The sequence below is a fragment of the Calonectris borealis genome, chromosome W, assembly GCF_964195595.1.
Source record: "Calonectris borealis chromosome W, bCalBor7.hap1.2, whole genome shotgun sequence".
NCBI classification, from domain to species: Eukaryota; Metazoa; Chordata; class Aves; order Procellariiformes; family Procellariidae; genus Calonectris; species Calonectris borealis.
In genome coordinates, this window is record NC_134351.1 from 47334626 (window position 1) to 47350976 (window position 16351).

A 16351-nucleotide genomic window follows, 5' to 3' on the forward strand; every position below is an offset into this window, starting at 1 on the left:
AATTTCCTTTTGTGACCTCCTTTTCCCTTTTAATTGCTTATATTTTTCCCATAAATAGGGATAGGTTTCCCATCAATTTTGTCTTTTGGAACTCTGGACTTGAGTAAAGCTATGAACATCTCTTTTCAGGTAACCTTTTTCTTTTTCAGTTTATCTACAAAGCATAATTTCCTGTCTCCCCTTTTGGCTTGGTATTCTCCTAACTGCCCTAGCGCTACAATTGCATCCCCAACCACTTTCCCCTGGGCAGCTCCCAAAAGTGATATGATGGCCCCATTAATACTAAAAGGTGTCCCAGCTAACAGCCTGGACTGCATTCCTGAGTCGGGGCTAGTGAAGGCATGGTTGTAAACACCCTGTAGAATAGCCAATTCTCTCAAATACTGCCCCTCCTCATTTATAGGCTTCCATGTAGCGAGGTGGGTGTTGGTCTCTTCTGCCAAGTAACTAGCGATAGGACAAGAGGAAATGGCCTCAAGTTGCACCAAGGGAGGTTTAGATTGGACATTAGGAGAAATTTCTTTACTGAAAGAGTGGTCAGGCCTTGGAACAGGCTGCCCAGGGAAGTGGTGGAGTCACCATCCCTGGAGGTATTTAAAAGACGTGTAGATGAGGCCCTTAGGGACATGGTGTAGTGGGCATGGTGTGTTGGGTTGACGGTTGGACACGATGATCTTAGAGGTCTTTTCCAACCTGTATGATTCTATGATTCTATGATTCTATGTCACCATGCGATCATTCCAACCAAATGGGGAGGGGTACTGTAGCTTTACTGCCCTCTGCAACCAGAGAATAACTAGCATTTCCATTTGCTTGAGCCCCTTTTAATCATTGTGTCACCACTGGATTTTGGGAAATTGCTCCCAGATGTGCTACTTCTTGGGGGGTCAGTTGTACACTATCCCCTCCTTGGTCCCACACTCACAGTAACTATTGTCATAATCTCTCCTCAGACTTCTGCCAAGTCCATCAAATTCTGGAGCTTGGCCTGAGTATAGTCTTGCACTGATATTGTATGCTGCAGCACCCCAGGGGGTCCTTTTGCTTTTTTAATAACTAAAGGGCACACCATATCTGTCCTTGGACCCTTCAGTCCATTTCTTGCCAGAGGAATCCCAGCTGTCACCATACCAGTAATCACCGGGGTAACTAACTGCTTGAACCTTATGCCCCCATTGCCCAGTGCAGGCACTCTGCCCCTTCCTCACTGTGTGTACTTAGGTTTCTAGCATATCCCCCTGTGCTTGGGCTTCCAACTTATGCAAATGCAATCAGGTCTCCAAACTTTCTAGTTGTGCTTGCAATTCTCTAGTTTTCTTTCGTTCACTTTCCAGGGTCTCCCCCTCTACCTAGGCTTCCATTTTATCTGAGTACAACCAGGTCTCCAAATTTTCCAGTTGTACTTCCAATTCCCTTGTTTTCTTTTGTTTGCTTTCTAGGGTGTCCCACAGTCGCCGAAGGCAAGTTCACAACTACTTCGATCTCATAGCCCTCTGCCCCATCCTACCCCTTGCTTCTCTAAACATTTCCTACTATCCTCAGGTTTGGGGCAGTGAGGTAATTCCTTCTGAGTTTCCCAAATGACTGGGGGGAGGGTCACCCAGGCTAAACACTGTGTGACTGGCACCCATGCCTGTGTGTGGGGCCAGCCTGGACCCATTAGAACTTTTCCTGCTCTCTGCTGTCCTTCTTCCAAAATGGCATTTCTTATCGAGATCAATTTGCCCTTGGTGAAGCCCTGTTGGCTGTCTCTAATCACCTCCCTGTCTTCCATATGTTTCAGTGTAACTTCCAGGAGGATCTGCTCCATGGTCTTATTGGGCACGGAGGTGAGGCTGACTGGTCAGTAGTTCCCAGGGTCCTCCGTTTTACCCTTTTTAAAAATGGGTGGGATATTTCCCTTTTCTCCAGTCACTGGGGACTTCACCTGACTGCCATGACTTTTCAAATATGATGGAGAGTGGCTAAATTGGAGAGATATGGGTTTGATAGTCTTACAATATTGTGGTTTAACCCCAGCCAGCAACTAAACACCACGCAGCCGCTCACTCACCCCCCACCTCCAGTGGGATGGGGGAGAGAATCGGGAGGGCACAAGCAGAAAAACTCGCAGGTTGAGATAAAAACAGTTTAATAATGGAAATAAAACAAAGTAGAACAGTAATAATAACAATGAGAACAACAACAATAACAGAATATACAAAGCAGACAATGCACAATGCAACTGCTCACCACTCGCCAAGCACGTGTCGCGAATGGGGGCGAGCCCCCCCCCCCCTTGTTTTTATACTGAGCATGACGTCACATGGTATAGAATACCCCATTGGCCAGCTAGATCAACCACCCCAGCTATGCTCCCCCCTCTAGCTTACCCCGCACTTGGCTGAGCATGGGAGGCCGAAAAGTCCCCGGTGCAAGCACCACGCAGCAACAACCAAAGCATCAATGGGCCATCAACATTCCTCTCATACCAAACCCAAAACACAGCACCCCTCCCAAGCTACTGGGAAGAAAGTTAACTCTGTCCCAGCCGGAACCAGGACATGCAGTCAACAGCTCAATGTCCAAGTGGAAACCAGTAGCGAGTGGTGTCCCTCAAGGGTCCGTACTGGGACTAATACTATTTAATAACTTCATCAACGACATAGTGGGATTTGAATGCACCCTCAGCAAGTTTGCAGATAACACCAAGCTAAGTGGTGCAGTTGATACGCTTGAGGGGGACCTTGACAGGCTTGAGGAATGGGCCGTGTGAACCTTATGAAGTTCAACAAGGCCAAGTGCAAGGGCCTGCACCTGGGTCGGGGCAATCCCCAGTATCAATACAGACTGGGGGAGGAAGGGATTGAGAGCAACCCTGCCAAGAAGGACTTGGGGATTCTGGTGGATGAAAAACTGGACATGAGTCGGCAATGTGCACTTGCAGCCCAGAAAGCCAATCGTATCCTGGGCTGCATAAAAAGAAGCATGGCCAGCAGGTCGAGGGAGGTGATTCTGCCCCTCTACTCTGCTCTAGTGAGACCCCACCTGGAGTATTGCATCCAGCTCTGGGGTCCCCAGTACAAGGAAGACATGGACCTGTTAGAGCGAGTCCAGAGGAGGGCCACGAAAATGGTCAGAGGTCTGGAACACCTCTCCTATGAGGAAAGGCTGAGAGAGTTGGAGTTGTTTAGCCTGGAGAAGAGAAGGCTCCGGGGACACCTTATTGCAGCCTTTCAATACTTAAAGGGGGCTTATAAGAAAGACGGAGAGAGACTTTTTACCAAGGCCTGTAGTGACAGGACAAGGGACAACGGTTTTAAACTGAAAGAGGGTGGGTTTAGATTGGACATAAGGAAGAAATTTTTTGTGATGATGGTGGTGAGACACTGGAACAGGTTGCCCAGAGAAGTTATGGATGCCCTATCATTGGAAGTGTTCATTGGAAGGACCCACATTGGAGAAGTTCGTGAAGGACTATCTCCTGTGGGAGGGACCCCACGCTGGAGTAGGGGAAGAGCATGAGGAGGAAGGAGCAGCACAGATGAAGTGTTATCAACTGACCACAACCCCCTTTTCCCATCCCCCTCTTCCGCTCATGGGGAGGACGTAGAGAAGTCGGGAGTGAAGTTGAGCCTGGGAAGAAGGGAGGGGTGGGGGGAAGGTCTTCTTTAGATTTGTTCTTATTTCTCATTATCCTACTCTGTTATTAATTGGCAATAAATTAAATTATTTTCCCCAAGTCGAATCTGGTTTGCCCGTGAAGGTAATTGCTGAGTGATCTCAGTGTCCTTATGTCGATCCATGAGCCTTTTTTGTCGTATTTTCCTCCCCCTGTCCTGTTGAGGAGGGGGAGTGATAGAGCGGCTTGGTGGGCACCTGGCAGCCAGCCAAGGTCAACCCACCAGTCATACAGCAACAGTAAGCAAGATTTAGAATAAACTAAAGAGAAAATCCAATGCAGATAGTGGATGAGTATATTAGTTAATGGCACATTTGCAGAACAGGTCCTTACGTGCTCCTCATTAAGAGACACATCCTGAAAAAAAAATTGCTATTCCATGGTAAAGTTCATACCAAAACCAAAAAAAGCTAATTAATGTATGTGGTACATACCAGGAGCAGGCCCTCAACAGCTCATTTAATCATGACACTGCCTTGTGCCCTCCACCAAAACCTTCTGATGGTCCCTTTCCCAAAGCTTGCAGGGGCTGGGTGCTTGAATCCCCATGCAGCCAAACAGGCTGATATAATTTTGTGAGATCAGGCCTTCTGTGCAGGTTGCATTTCACTTTCTAATCTTGGTTTGATTTGCCAACAGGATGAGAAAAACGCATTTCCAGCAACACCAGAGCTTTCTGTAAGAACGCCTTAGATAAGATAAACCTTTCACAATTTTAAAAATATTTTCTCTTAAATTGTTTTTTTTCTACTGTTAAAATTAAATATATCTACTTTAAGACAGCTGTTTGTCACAGCTTGCAGGGAAGAACTGGTTACGCTGCCAGGTCAGACCTGCTGGTCAAATGTGGTTACATCTTAGAGTCCAGTCATCTATGGCCATCTAAAGGGGAGTAATTCTAGTATTCTACTCTAAAGAGGGTAAAGGCAGAGGCCTGAGACAAAGTACAGAGTCCAAAGACACCACTTTTCCAGGACAGGATGAAATGACAAAATGATGACTATTGCACTGGTTAAATGGGATATATTACTGAATTTGAGATAAGCAATTTGAGAATTAGAGGTAGTGGGAAGCTATTGGATATGGAAAAATGTAAACTAGATAAATACAGCAATCTCATTTTTCAAATAGACCACTCTAGCTGAACCTCCAGTATTCATTTCCAACTGGTAAATAAGATCATTGGACAATCCAAATATGTTTGTTGAATCACAAAAATTCTCAGATGTAACTTGCAAGGACTCTTTGAAAACCATATGCCTATTTTAGTAGACAGATATGTTGCATTTCTGTTTAGTCAACTGTAATGCTAAGATCCATGTATACGTGAATGAGCTGGTAGGATTTTTGCTAAGCATTACAATATGTCTCAAGTGTCTTACAACGTGGCGAGTCTTGTATAAGTTAGCCTACTGTGAACTATATAGTAATACATGCAGGTCCTCATCCTTAGTGTTAGAGGAAATTTTCCTATTGACTGCAGTAGTCAAGCCCAGAGTGTGTCTTCTAGAAGGCTGAATATTGAAACTTCACAAGGAGAATTTCCCACAAATCTTTCCTGTCCTAGACAAAAGTGTACCTTATTATGCGTGTTGCCCATATTATTTATCAGTACTTTTACAAAGAACGGAAATGTCCTAATACGGTGCTAGAAACATGGATGTGAGTTTGCAATGGAAGGAGTTTTTAGGAATCTATTCACTCTGATTGAATATCTTCCTACAGTGTCTGTTGTCTCTTCATAAACCATCATTAGCCCACACAAAGGTCTCCATTGGTTTGCAGAAGTCCTGCTGCTTGTGCTTTTGGTGTTGCAACCCTAGTATTCAACTAGTTGGCATTTGCTTGTGCAGAATAAGATGGGCATGAAAAGGAACCTGGATCCCAGACAGAGATGGATGTACTGTCCATCACCTCACACTCCCAGACAGAGGCTGAGAGGTTTCATTTTTCTTATTTCTCTGTGCTGCAGATACAACAGTGCCAAATCAGATACTTTGGAATCTTTACCTATCAGCTTGGAAGACAGGACATGAATTCTGAGGCAGAGACAATAGACAAGAGTTCTTTCTCCACTCATAGTCTTGCCCCTCTGCTATATTTATGTATATGTAAAATACAAAAATTTTCATTTTTCACTTCTAAGGCAATATGATAATAGGAGAGCCTTCATGGGAGTCAGACATCACATATTATATTCTTAGGTAATGGGTTAATTAAGAAAAATTCACCTTTAATTTTAAGGATTTTATCATTATAATCTTTCTCACTGTCCATCTTTATTATTCATAAATTCATTGATTGCCTTAACTGTTTCTCTTTGTACTATTGACCTTATCATCCATTCCTTTCAGCTCAAGAATGCTGCTCTCAAGCAGAGCTTTTCTTCAGAAGATGACTTTTCTATCAGAAATACATTAGAAATGACCATCAGTGACAATGACACAAATACAGTGTGATGTATTTCAGCTTGAAATCATCTGCGGTGAGAGATGTTTATTCTAGGGTGCATCTTTCTGCAACACAATTAGAAAAAATATATCCAACAGAAATCTAAATCTTTCTGAACGTTACTAGTCAATCTAGTGTTGAGTTACTATGCTGGACCCAACTCATCTCTGTCTAACTCCATTGACTGCAGTAGGTAAACCCCTTGAATGAAATATCTTTCCTTTAAATGCACTGTTTTCTGATGACTTCCATTCATGAAGGCAGAAAATATGAAAAGCATCTCAATATCTTACAGCCTCTAGCTCCAGGCCCTTGAGACCATCAACAGAATTGTATAGAAAACAGGTGCTTCAGATAAATTTGGAAGTAGTTCTTTTCAGAAAATTACAAGTCTGACTGATAAAGACAACCTGATACTTACTTTCTGTGAGACTAAACATTTAAAAAAAATATCCTATACAAATGCAATGCATCAATGTAGTGTCTATTCAACGAATGAAAAGTTTTTCATGGTAAATTTGAGGTCTCCAGTTGTAAATGTTTGTAAGGAATTTTCATCATTTGGGTGGAGTCTGGAGGTGGTTGATTCTTAGATGTGTTGGGGGGAATTAAGTCACTGTGGATAAAGTTCATAATGGCTCAGAGATTGGAGAAATGATAATGGAAGATATTAGAGAAAGAGATAGCAAATGGTGCAATCAAACAAGTCAATCAAATGCAGTCAAATGAAGGTCATATAGCCAATAACTAAAAATATAGATTACTACCTACATGGTAGAAGCCTTTATTCTAAGAAACAACTCTGTAAAGAACTTAGAAGACACTGTAGATAACCTGGCAAACAAGATCTTTATATATCAAGATCAGTTTTCTGTTTAAAGAGTTTGCTCTACCTCTGCCCATTAGTCACTGGGCTTCATGCAGGAATTACTGAGTGAAGAAATTTTAGTATATGTAGAGGAGCACAGATTAGGGGATGACTAGTCCCTTCAGTCTCTAAAAATCTATGACTATTAAATTAAATGCTCTGGTATCAAAATCTTGATTGCTTCAAAATAATATATTTACTTAGGTAAATCTCTCACAGGAGGCACAACATGAATATAATTATTTCTTCTATGAGTGTCCAGCTGTGAAGTAAACAAAATTACTGCAGTAGATCAAAATAGTCTTGCCCTCCCCAAAAAATAATCCCAAAACAAGAGAGAGGTAGTGATGATAGCTTTACCAAAGAAACTCAATAAATATACTTTAAAAAAGGTTTGCATTGCTTATGTCTGTTAAGACCCCTTTCACTGCAGGAATCATTTTATTTTGTAGAGGCAGAACAGCCAAAGATTAAGCCTTATTCTGCAAGCCTGAATCATTCCATTTGATTTTAAGTGATTTAATCTAATAATAAGTATTAAACATGTCCGAGTTTAACATGGAGAAATCATAATATTTCAGCATTCTGCTCACTCCTGGATACGCTCAATTGAAAGGCTGTAATCAAATATTAAAGAAAAAGCCATCACTTTCCTAAAGTCAAATCAAATCATGTTTTGTAGTAGTAGCACATAATCAAATGGTCATTTATTCCACTACAGAGCCTATTCTGAACTGATCTGCCAACTAAACTATCACTTGCTTTTTTGGCAAAAATAACTACCTTTGAATCACCTGGTTTGCTCCTAAGTTCAAAAGACTGTGCGAGATGCTACACATCCTAGTCTAACCTGGATAGAAAAGTAAACTGCTGTTTGCATTAATGGCAAAGCAGAAGCCTTTGAACTAGCTGAGTATAGCTGAAAAGCCGACATACGTTCCTCACTTAGTCTTTCTAGACCTTCGATCACGCAGGGCTAGCGTCAAATCAATATTCTCCTCCATATACCCTAATTACTTATTTCTGAGGGTAGGACCTTGTCCACGAAGTCTCCAAGCCCGGGCTGGTTTTTGAGCACTGGGGTTCTCACAGCTTGTGTTTTTGAACAGGGGATGGTGGCATTTCATAGCCACTGTTAAGTCACAGAGATTGGATCTTCATGGCTTTCTAACTTTCTGTACAGCCCTGACTTCTAAGCTTTTAAAACTCAGAATAATCTAGGCCAAATTCCACTTAAATATCTGTGCTTGGTGTTTCCCATCAGCTGAGAGTCTCTGAGGGCCTAGGAGCAGCCCATGGGTAAAATCAGGTGAAGGGATGTAGATGGCTTTTAGGTCATCTGAATCTGCACTAATCATCAGTACTTCCAAGGAACGGAAGTACATTCAAGGCTCAGATAAACTAGACTGAGGCAGAGCTCTGCAGGGATTTCTGGGCCTGCATTTTTGGACTAGCAGGTAGTATCTCCTTTCTTCAGATATATATTTTAGTTGACTTCTCAAATACGATGGATAGTGGCTTAGCAACTTCATCTACCAGTTCCTTCAGGACCCATGGATGGATCTCATCGGGTCCCATGGACTTGTGCGCCTTCAGGTTCCTTAGATGGTCTCGAACCCGGTCTTCTCCTACAGCGGGTGGCTCTTCATTCTCCCAGTCCCTGCCTTTGCCTTCTGCAGCTTGGGCGGTGAGGTTCGAGCACTTGCCAGTGAAGACCAAGGCAAAAAAGTCATTTAGTACCTCTGCCTTCTCCGTATCCCGGGTAACCAGGTCTCCCGTTTCGTTCCGGAGAGGGCCCACATTTTCCCTAGTCAACCATATGTCACCTGAGATTGGGTCATTTAACTCCTGTCTCAGTTTCTAAAACTGCTAATGTTGGTCTATGTTTCTGTGTCACAAATGAGTGGTTTAGAGGCCGCTCAAAGAATCACTGTCGAAGTTATTAGCAGAAAGTGATTTTAATAGAAATTTATAAAAGCGCGACTTAACAGAGTTCGATGGCAAGGTTCACTCTATCACTACACGGATGAAGCATACAAAGGAAAAGAGCATGGGAAGCTGAAAAGTCCTTGACTTAGTGTAAACACTACTTAGCAACAACTAAAACATCAGCGTGTTATCAACATTATTCTCATACGAAATCCAAAACACAGCGCTATACCAGCTACTAGAAAGAAAATTAACTCTATCCCAGATGAAACCAGGGTATCATGTTAGAACTGAGTTGGGACGATTTATACAGAGGCCGAGAATGAAAAGGTTAAGGAAGACCCTCCCGTTGAGTCACGAGGTTCAGAGTAGACCCATCTGGATCTACCCCTAGTCCCAGACTTGGTCAACGGTATATGTCTAAGGGATTATATGTGTTTAGCAGCAGTCTAAGGTTCATTCACAATTTTAAGATAGATTATAAGTTTTTAGCAGACTATATTTGCTAGCAGGTACTTCCATCAATTCACACACGTACGCACACGGATGCAAAGATGGATAAATATACAAAGATATACCTGTTAGAAATCCCCCTCGAGTTCAGTGAAATACTCACGTAAAATGTCTTGGCATTTCTCAATGGGCGAAGGGTTGAGCCTCGAGGAGTATTGCAGTCCAGGTCCTGTGCCAGCTGGCGACGGTCCTCTGAATATTGCAAACTCGAGAGTTTGCAAACTCTGAGGAGCATTCATCTCAGAGGGATATTCTGGGCGCAGCCCGCTGCAGTCCAGGAGAGCTCAAAGGGTCTCACTTGGGACCACTGTTCATAGGGTTGCAAGATGATTAACTTTAGTCATCTGTAAATTTCCATCCTGGCCACAATCTGAGGTGGTAGTTACTAAAATTCTGAAGGTTTCAGTGTTGTTACAATTGAGCTACAACTCTGATAAGATGACGCCTGGGCCAGGCAGTGGGAGTACGTTCCCAGCCTCAGCTATGCAGAGTTTCTGATATGGTCAAGGAGCACTCAACCATCAGACTCAGTGCACCAAGGCCGAGGTTTCATGGGAAATTCTGAGATCAACGAGTGGCCCAGGAGAAGGGGGGGGAATGCACCACCACATTCTGTAAGCTCAGAAAATACCACAGAGAAGAGAGTTACAGGTAGATATGTCATCACAAATGAGGCTAAACTATGATTTAGTTTATTTGCATTTCTTATTTTACAAAGACCGTTTCAGTTTAAATCTCAGTGTTGCTTCTTTTCTTAAACAAAGCTCACTTAAATATCTTTATCAATGATCTGGACGAGGGGATCGAGTGCTCCCTCAGTAAGTTTGCAGACGACACCAAGTTGGGCAGGAGTGTTGATCTGCTGGAGGGTAGGAAGGCTCTGCAGAGGGACCTGGACAGGCTGGATCAATGGGCCGAGGCCAACTGTATGAGGTTCAACAAGGCCAAGTGCCGGGTCCTGCACTTTGGCCACCACAACCCGAGGCAACGCTACAGGCTTGGGGAAGAGTGGCTGGAAAGCTGCCCAGAGGAAAAGGACCTGGGGGTGCTGGGTAACAGCCGGCTGAACATGAGCCGGCAGTGTGCTCAGGTGGCCAAGAAGGCCAACGGCATCCTGGCCTGTATCAGAAATAGTGTGGCCAGCAGGAGCAGGGAGGTGATCGTGCCCCTGTACTCGGCACTGGTGAGGCCGCACCTCGAATACTGTGTTCAGTTTTGGGCCCCTCACTACAGGAAGGACATGGAGGTGCTGGAGCGTGTCCAGAGGAGGGCAACGAAGCTGGTGAAGGGCCTGGAGCACAAGCCTTATGAGGAGCGGCTGAGGGAACTGGGACTGTTTAGTCTGGAGAAGAGGAGGCTGAGGGGAGACCTCATCGCACTCTACAACTACCTGAAAGGAGGTTGTAGTGAGGTGGGTGTTGGTCTCTTCTCCCAAGTAACTAGCGATAGGACGAGAGGAAATGGCCTCAAGTTGCACCAAGGGAGGTTTAGATTGGACATTAGGAGAAATTTCTTTACTGAAAGAGTGATCAGGCCTTGGAACAGGCTGCCCAGGGAAGTGGTTGAGTCACCATCCCTGGAAGTATTTAAAAGACGTGTAGATGAGGCCCTTAGGGACATGGTGTAGTGGGCATGGTGTGTTGGGTTGACGGTTGGACACGATGATCTTAGAGGTCTTTTCCAACCTTAATGATTCTATGATTCTATGATTCTAAAATAGAAATATTTTGTTGCCATAGCAATGTTTTTCCCTTTGTAATTCTGTTATTTCAGGTTCATTGCAAACTGCAGTGCATAGCCAGAATTCAGAGATGAAAAAGACATTTCAGATCATCCCCTGTATCCATGGACAGCATATGGTTGCAGTCTAAGGCATGTATCTGAGTTGATATTTTGTTCAGGGTATTATTAGTGTCATTTGAAGTGATGCAAATTCTGGTGAGTTTAATGAAGAGTTAAATAATACAATTAAATATTTTTGTCACTATCCAAGCTGATTTTCAACTTTCCAGTTTTCCCTTTCAGCTCCGATAAACTGTCCATCTTAAAGAACAGTCCATCCGTCTTCCCCAACTTAGTGTATTGTTAGATAATCAATATACTAAAAATGAAGTGTATAACTCTGTGCCCCCCTCCATTAGCGTACAGAATTTCTGTGACTGTTATCAGAGAGTGTTTTCTACTGTCATCTCTAGCTCCATTTGCTTCACTCATGCAACTAGAAGACCTGTTGAAAGATCTGTGCAAAACTTTTCATATCAGGCAACTTAGACTGAACATATTTTTTAATGTTCAATGGCATGCAACTACTATTTAAATAACGGGGGTGCTTAAAGGGCCAAAACAGGCTTATGCTTTCATTATACTGTAGGAAAATCCCAAGAAATAATATATAACCAATAATGGATAAGAGTAGCACTGACTGTAGCTACACTGCCTGCAATCATGCACTGTTTTGCAATGAATAGTAGGAGTTCTTTCTAATCAAATGCATTTTCTTCACTTGTGTATTCCTACCCAAAGGCACTTCTTTAATATAATATGATTTACAGTGCAGCGAGAAACCTGAAACATAGCATCACTGTCATCGTAGGAGCTGAAACGCACTAAGAGCTTTCTCCTTGGGGGGACAGGAGAGTGCAGCATACTAGTGAAAGACTGACTCATTTTTCAGTCCTCATGAGCTCAACTGCCCCCTTTTTGTTTCCAATCTACCCTTAAAAACTGCCCTCTGAAACATGCTGTCAAACAGGCCAGCAAGGCTATTTCTACCAGGACTGGATGTCTGTATTTACATTGTAAATCACAACCAAAAATGTATTTTGGGGCCTTGCAACGTTTACCTGAGTCACTGTTTTCCAACAGCCAAACACCCACCCAGCCTCTTGCTCACTCTCCTCTCCTGCGGAATGGGGAAAAAATAGAAGGAAGGCGAGAAGACTCACTGATTGAGATAATGACAGTTTAATAGGGAAAGAAAAAGCTGTGTGCACAAGCAAAGCAAAAAGAGGAATTCATTCACTACTTCCCATTGGGAGGCAGATGTCCAGGCACGTCCTGGTGTGGTGGGTTGACCCCAGCAAGCAACTAAGCACCAACAAGCTGCTTGCTCACTCACCCCCGCAGTGGGATGGGGGAGAGAATCAGAAGAGCAAAAGTGAGAAAAACCCGTGGGTCAAGATAAAGACAGTTTAATAAGTGAAGGAAAACCACCCAAAAAAACCCAAACGATGCAAAGTAAATCACTCACCACCTCTCATCAGCAGACCAATGCCCAGCCAGTCTACGAGCAACAACCACTTTGGAAAGACTCTCCCCCACCATTTTATTGCTGAACATGACATTATATGGCATGAAATATCTCTTTGGTCAATTTGGGTCAGCTGTCCCAGCTGTGTCCCCTCCCAACTTATTGCCCATCCCCTACCCTACTCTTTGGGGGGGGCAGAGTGAGAAACAGAGAAGGCCTTGATGCTGTGCAAGCACTGTTCAGCAATAACCAAAACATTGGTGTGTTATCAACACTGTTTTAGTCACAAATCCAAAACACAGAACCACACACAGTTACAGGCTGCTATGAAGAAAATTAACTCCATTCCAGCAAGACCCAGTACACCTGGAAAGCAGGGCCTCAGCATGCATAATGGTTGCTTCGGAAGACAAATGCCATAACCATGAACGCCCCCCCTTCCTCCTCCTTTCCCTGAGCTTTTATTGCTGAGCATGATGCCATATGGTCAGTTCGGGTCAGCTGTCCCAGCTGTGTCCCCTCCCAACCTATTGCCCACCCCCAGCCTACTTACTTTTGGGGGGAAGGGGGGAAGAGAGAAAGCCTTGATGCTGTGCAAGCACTGTTCAGCAATAGCCAAAACATTGGTGTGTTATCAACACCGGTTTAGCCACAAATGCAAAGCACGGCACCATACGAGCTGCTATGAAGAAAGTTAAGTCCATCCCTGACAGACCCAGTACAGCCTCGGGAGGAGACAAGTCTCTAATAATAACTTTATAAACAATTTGGGACTTTAAATATATCAGGGAGCTAAACTGGCATAACACTGAGCAGAAATTAGCTTTGTCAACAGTGTCATGCTCACTTCATCTCAGGATTAGATTAGCAAGACTGTTTTTATCAGTGAACACGTAAATATCCCTGTTATTTCTGTCACATCATGCTTTGAGCTACTATGTTTAAAATAACATTTAACAGTAATTGTTTAATGCAATAACTTATGCTCACTGAAATATATTTTTCTCCCCAGCCTCTTTGTCTTGATACAAAATCTGTAGGGAAGAAAAGGCTGCAGAGGTCAAGGAGAAGGACACAATGCCTGGGACTTAACTCTCCCAAATCCATCACAAAAGTAGCCACTAGAGAATTTGCAGAAGTCACCTGGTGCAGCCAAATCATGGTGCTTCTGCTTTTTTTAGTACTGAAGATAAATCTCCCATGCTAAAATATTGTCTCTTCTCCTTAAATAAATGCCATCTTTAAATAAGTGAAGTCTGTAAAATAAGTGCGGTTATTTGTCCCTGACTGTAACTGTGTATTAGAACACCACCACCATTGCCATGCCTAAGTGACAGCCTCCAACTTTATAACAACTCAGAAATCAGAGGGATCTTCACAGGCAAAAGCATGATGTGTTGTGCCTTCAGTCAGAGCTCTGCAGTCAAAGATTGTAACAAACTCATATCCCCTATGATTTTGGCACAGAAGAGGAGCTGTGCCACCTACTTCAGTGTTGGTGCTTTGGGGAACCTCCAAATCTCCTTCTATTGAGAAAGCATCAACTTAAGTATGTATCAGACAACAGAAAGTTTCCAAAGTCCCCAAGGACTATTTTTGCTTTTTTTGTGGCCATGTAGGTCATTTTTTTTTTAACATGTCTAGCTTAAATGGTAAATAATAAGGGATAATAACAACCATCTGTTTCCCATAGAATAGAAAGTGACTAACAGAGCAGCTGCCATTGTTTTCTCTCACTCCCCTTTTCAGAGCTTCAAAGTGTCTGTTTAATGTGGTATATTAACAGCACTATTATGACTATAAATATTAAACCCAAAACCTCACAAGGAGCTCTGCTGAGCAGAGATTTGATTTCTGGAGATGCGATTATCCAATGGAGCTGCCATTAGAGCTGCAAATAATGTTCCCCTGTCAGAAATGAAGGAGGGGATGTTCTCCTGCTTCTGACATGCACTCGCCAAAACCTTAGCTGGTCACAGCTAGGGTTGTCAGCATTTTCAGTCCTCTCTGCACAGCATCCTTGCATGAAGCCTTGCCAGAAACTTCAGTGCAAGTCAAAAACCGATCCAGGCTTTGTAGGAAATGTTTTCGGAATGTGAAAAAATAATAACGGTCCTATCGCTTGCACTGCATTTGGGGATTGCTTTCCCAATAAAACGCCACCAACTTCTTGGATGTGCGGGATTTAGGCACACAGCTTCCACTGGCTTTCCTGGAAACTATGTGCCTAAATCCCATGCATCACTGAAAATACAGGGGATCCTGATAATTTTATTACAGACCTATTCCTGCACAGATGACATTAATGAGAGCTTTACCACAAGTTAAAGTAGCAGCTTTAATTTCCTAAGTAGCAAATGTATGTGATTTCCCACATACTCTGTTTTGAACAGTTTTGTGGTGTTTTTTTCTGGAGTTTTCTGAATGCTTCCAAAAATTAATACATTTTTTATCATTGCAGGCCTTCAAGACTCTAGAAAGAAAGAGACCCAAGAGAAAAGACACAGAAGATTTATGCAGTTCCTAAAGCTGCCTGTGCTGGTGCTAGAAGTAGGTGCAGGAGGCAAGTAAGCAGTTTCAGAGTATTTAAAAATTCCTTGTGGAGGTGCAAAGAGCAGGAATGCCACTTCAATTCCGATTTTACTCTGTAAATATAAATGACGGGGGAAACTGAAGACCAGAAAGGGCTGCAACATGGAGGAATAGGATCTTCCCCAAGTAAGAGGAGAGCCAAGAGCCTTCCTTACTTTACAATAATAATTTACTTATACTTACCTCCCTGGAGTGTTATATGCATTAATCAGTTAATGTTTGCAAAATGCTTTGCTGATGCAAAGAACAATATAAGTACTAAGTTGTATTGGGTCTGGCTGGGATGGAGTTAACTTTCCCTATAGCAGCCCTCATAGTGCTGTGTTTTGTATTTGTAGCTGGAAAGGTGTTGATAACACACCAGTGTTTTGGCTACTGCTGAGCAGTGCTCCCACAGCATCAAGGCTGTCTCTCCAATCCCCCTCCAAAGGCCAGTAGGCTGGGGGTGGGCAAGAGGATGGGAGGGGACATAGCCAGGACAGCTGACCCAAACTGACCAAAGGGATATTCTATACCATATGACGTTGTGGTCAGCAATAAAAGCTAAGAGAAAGGAGGAGGGGGGGCATTTGTTATTAAGGTGTTTGTCTTCTGAAGCAACCGCTCCACATACTGAGGCCCTACTTCCCAGGAAGTGGCTGGACATCGCCTGCTGATGGGAAATAGAGAATAAATCTTTTTGTTTTCCTTTGCTTCCGCGTGCGGCCTTTGCTTTTCTTTATTAAACTGCCTTTATCTCGACACACAAGTTTTTCATCTTATTTTCTCCCCATGTCCTGCTGAGGAGGGGGAGTGATAGAGCAGCTTGGTGGGCACCTGGAGGCCAGCTGAGGTTAACCCACCACATAAGTATTATTAACTGGTAGAAGACTTCCATGTGAGAAGGCCCTACAGTCTATCAGAACTAAATTATTCAGCAAGTCCCCTAAAATTATGGGGCAAAGTACAGAGAACTGTCCCTCAGAAACACTACAAGCCTGCTTTCATGACCTCCCGGTCTTTTGAACGACAAGGCAGCAGAACTGAAAATTGTCTCTGTTCCCCTGGCCTTTCCATAAGCATTACACCCCAAGAGAATCCATAAGGA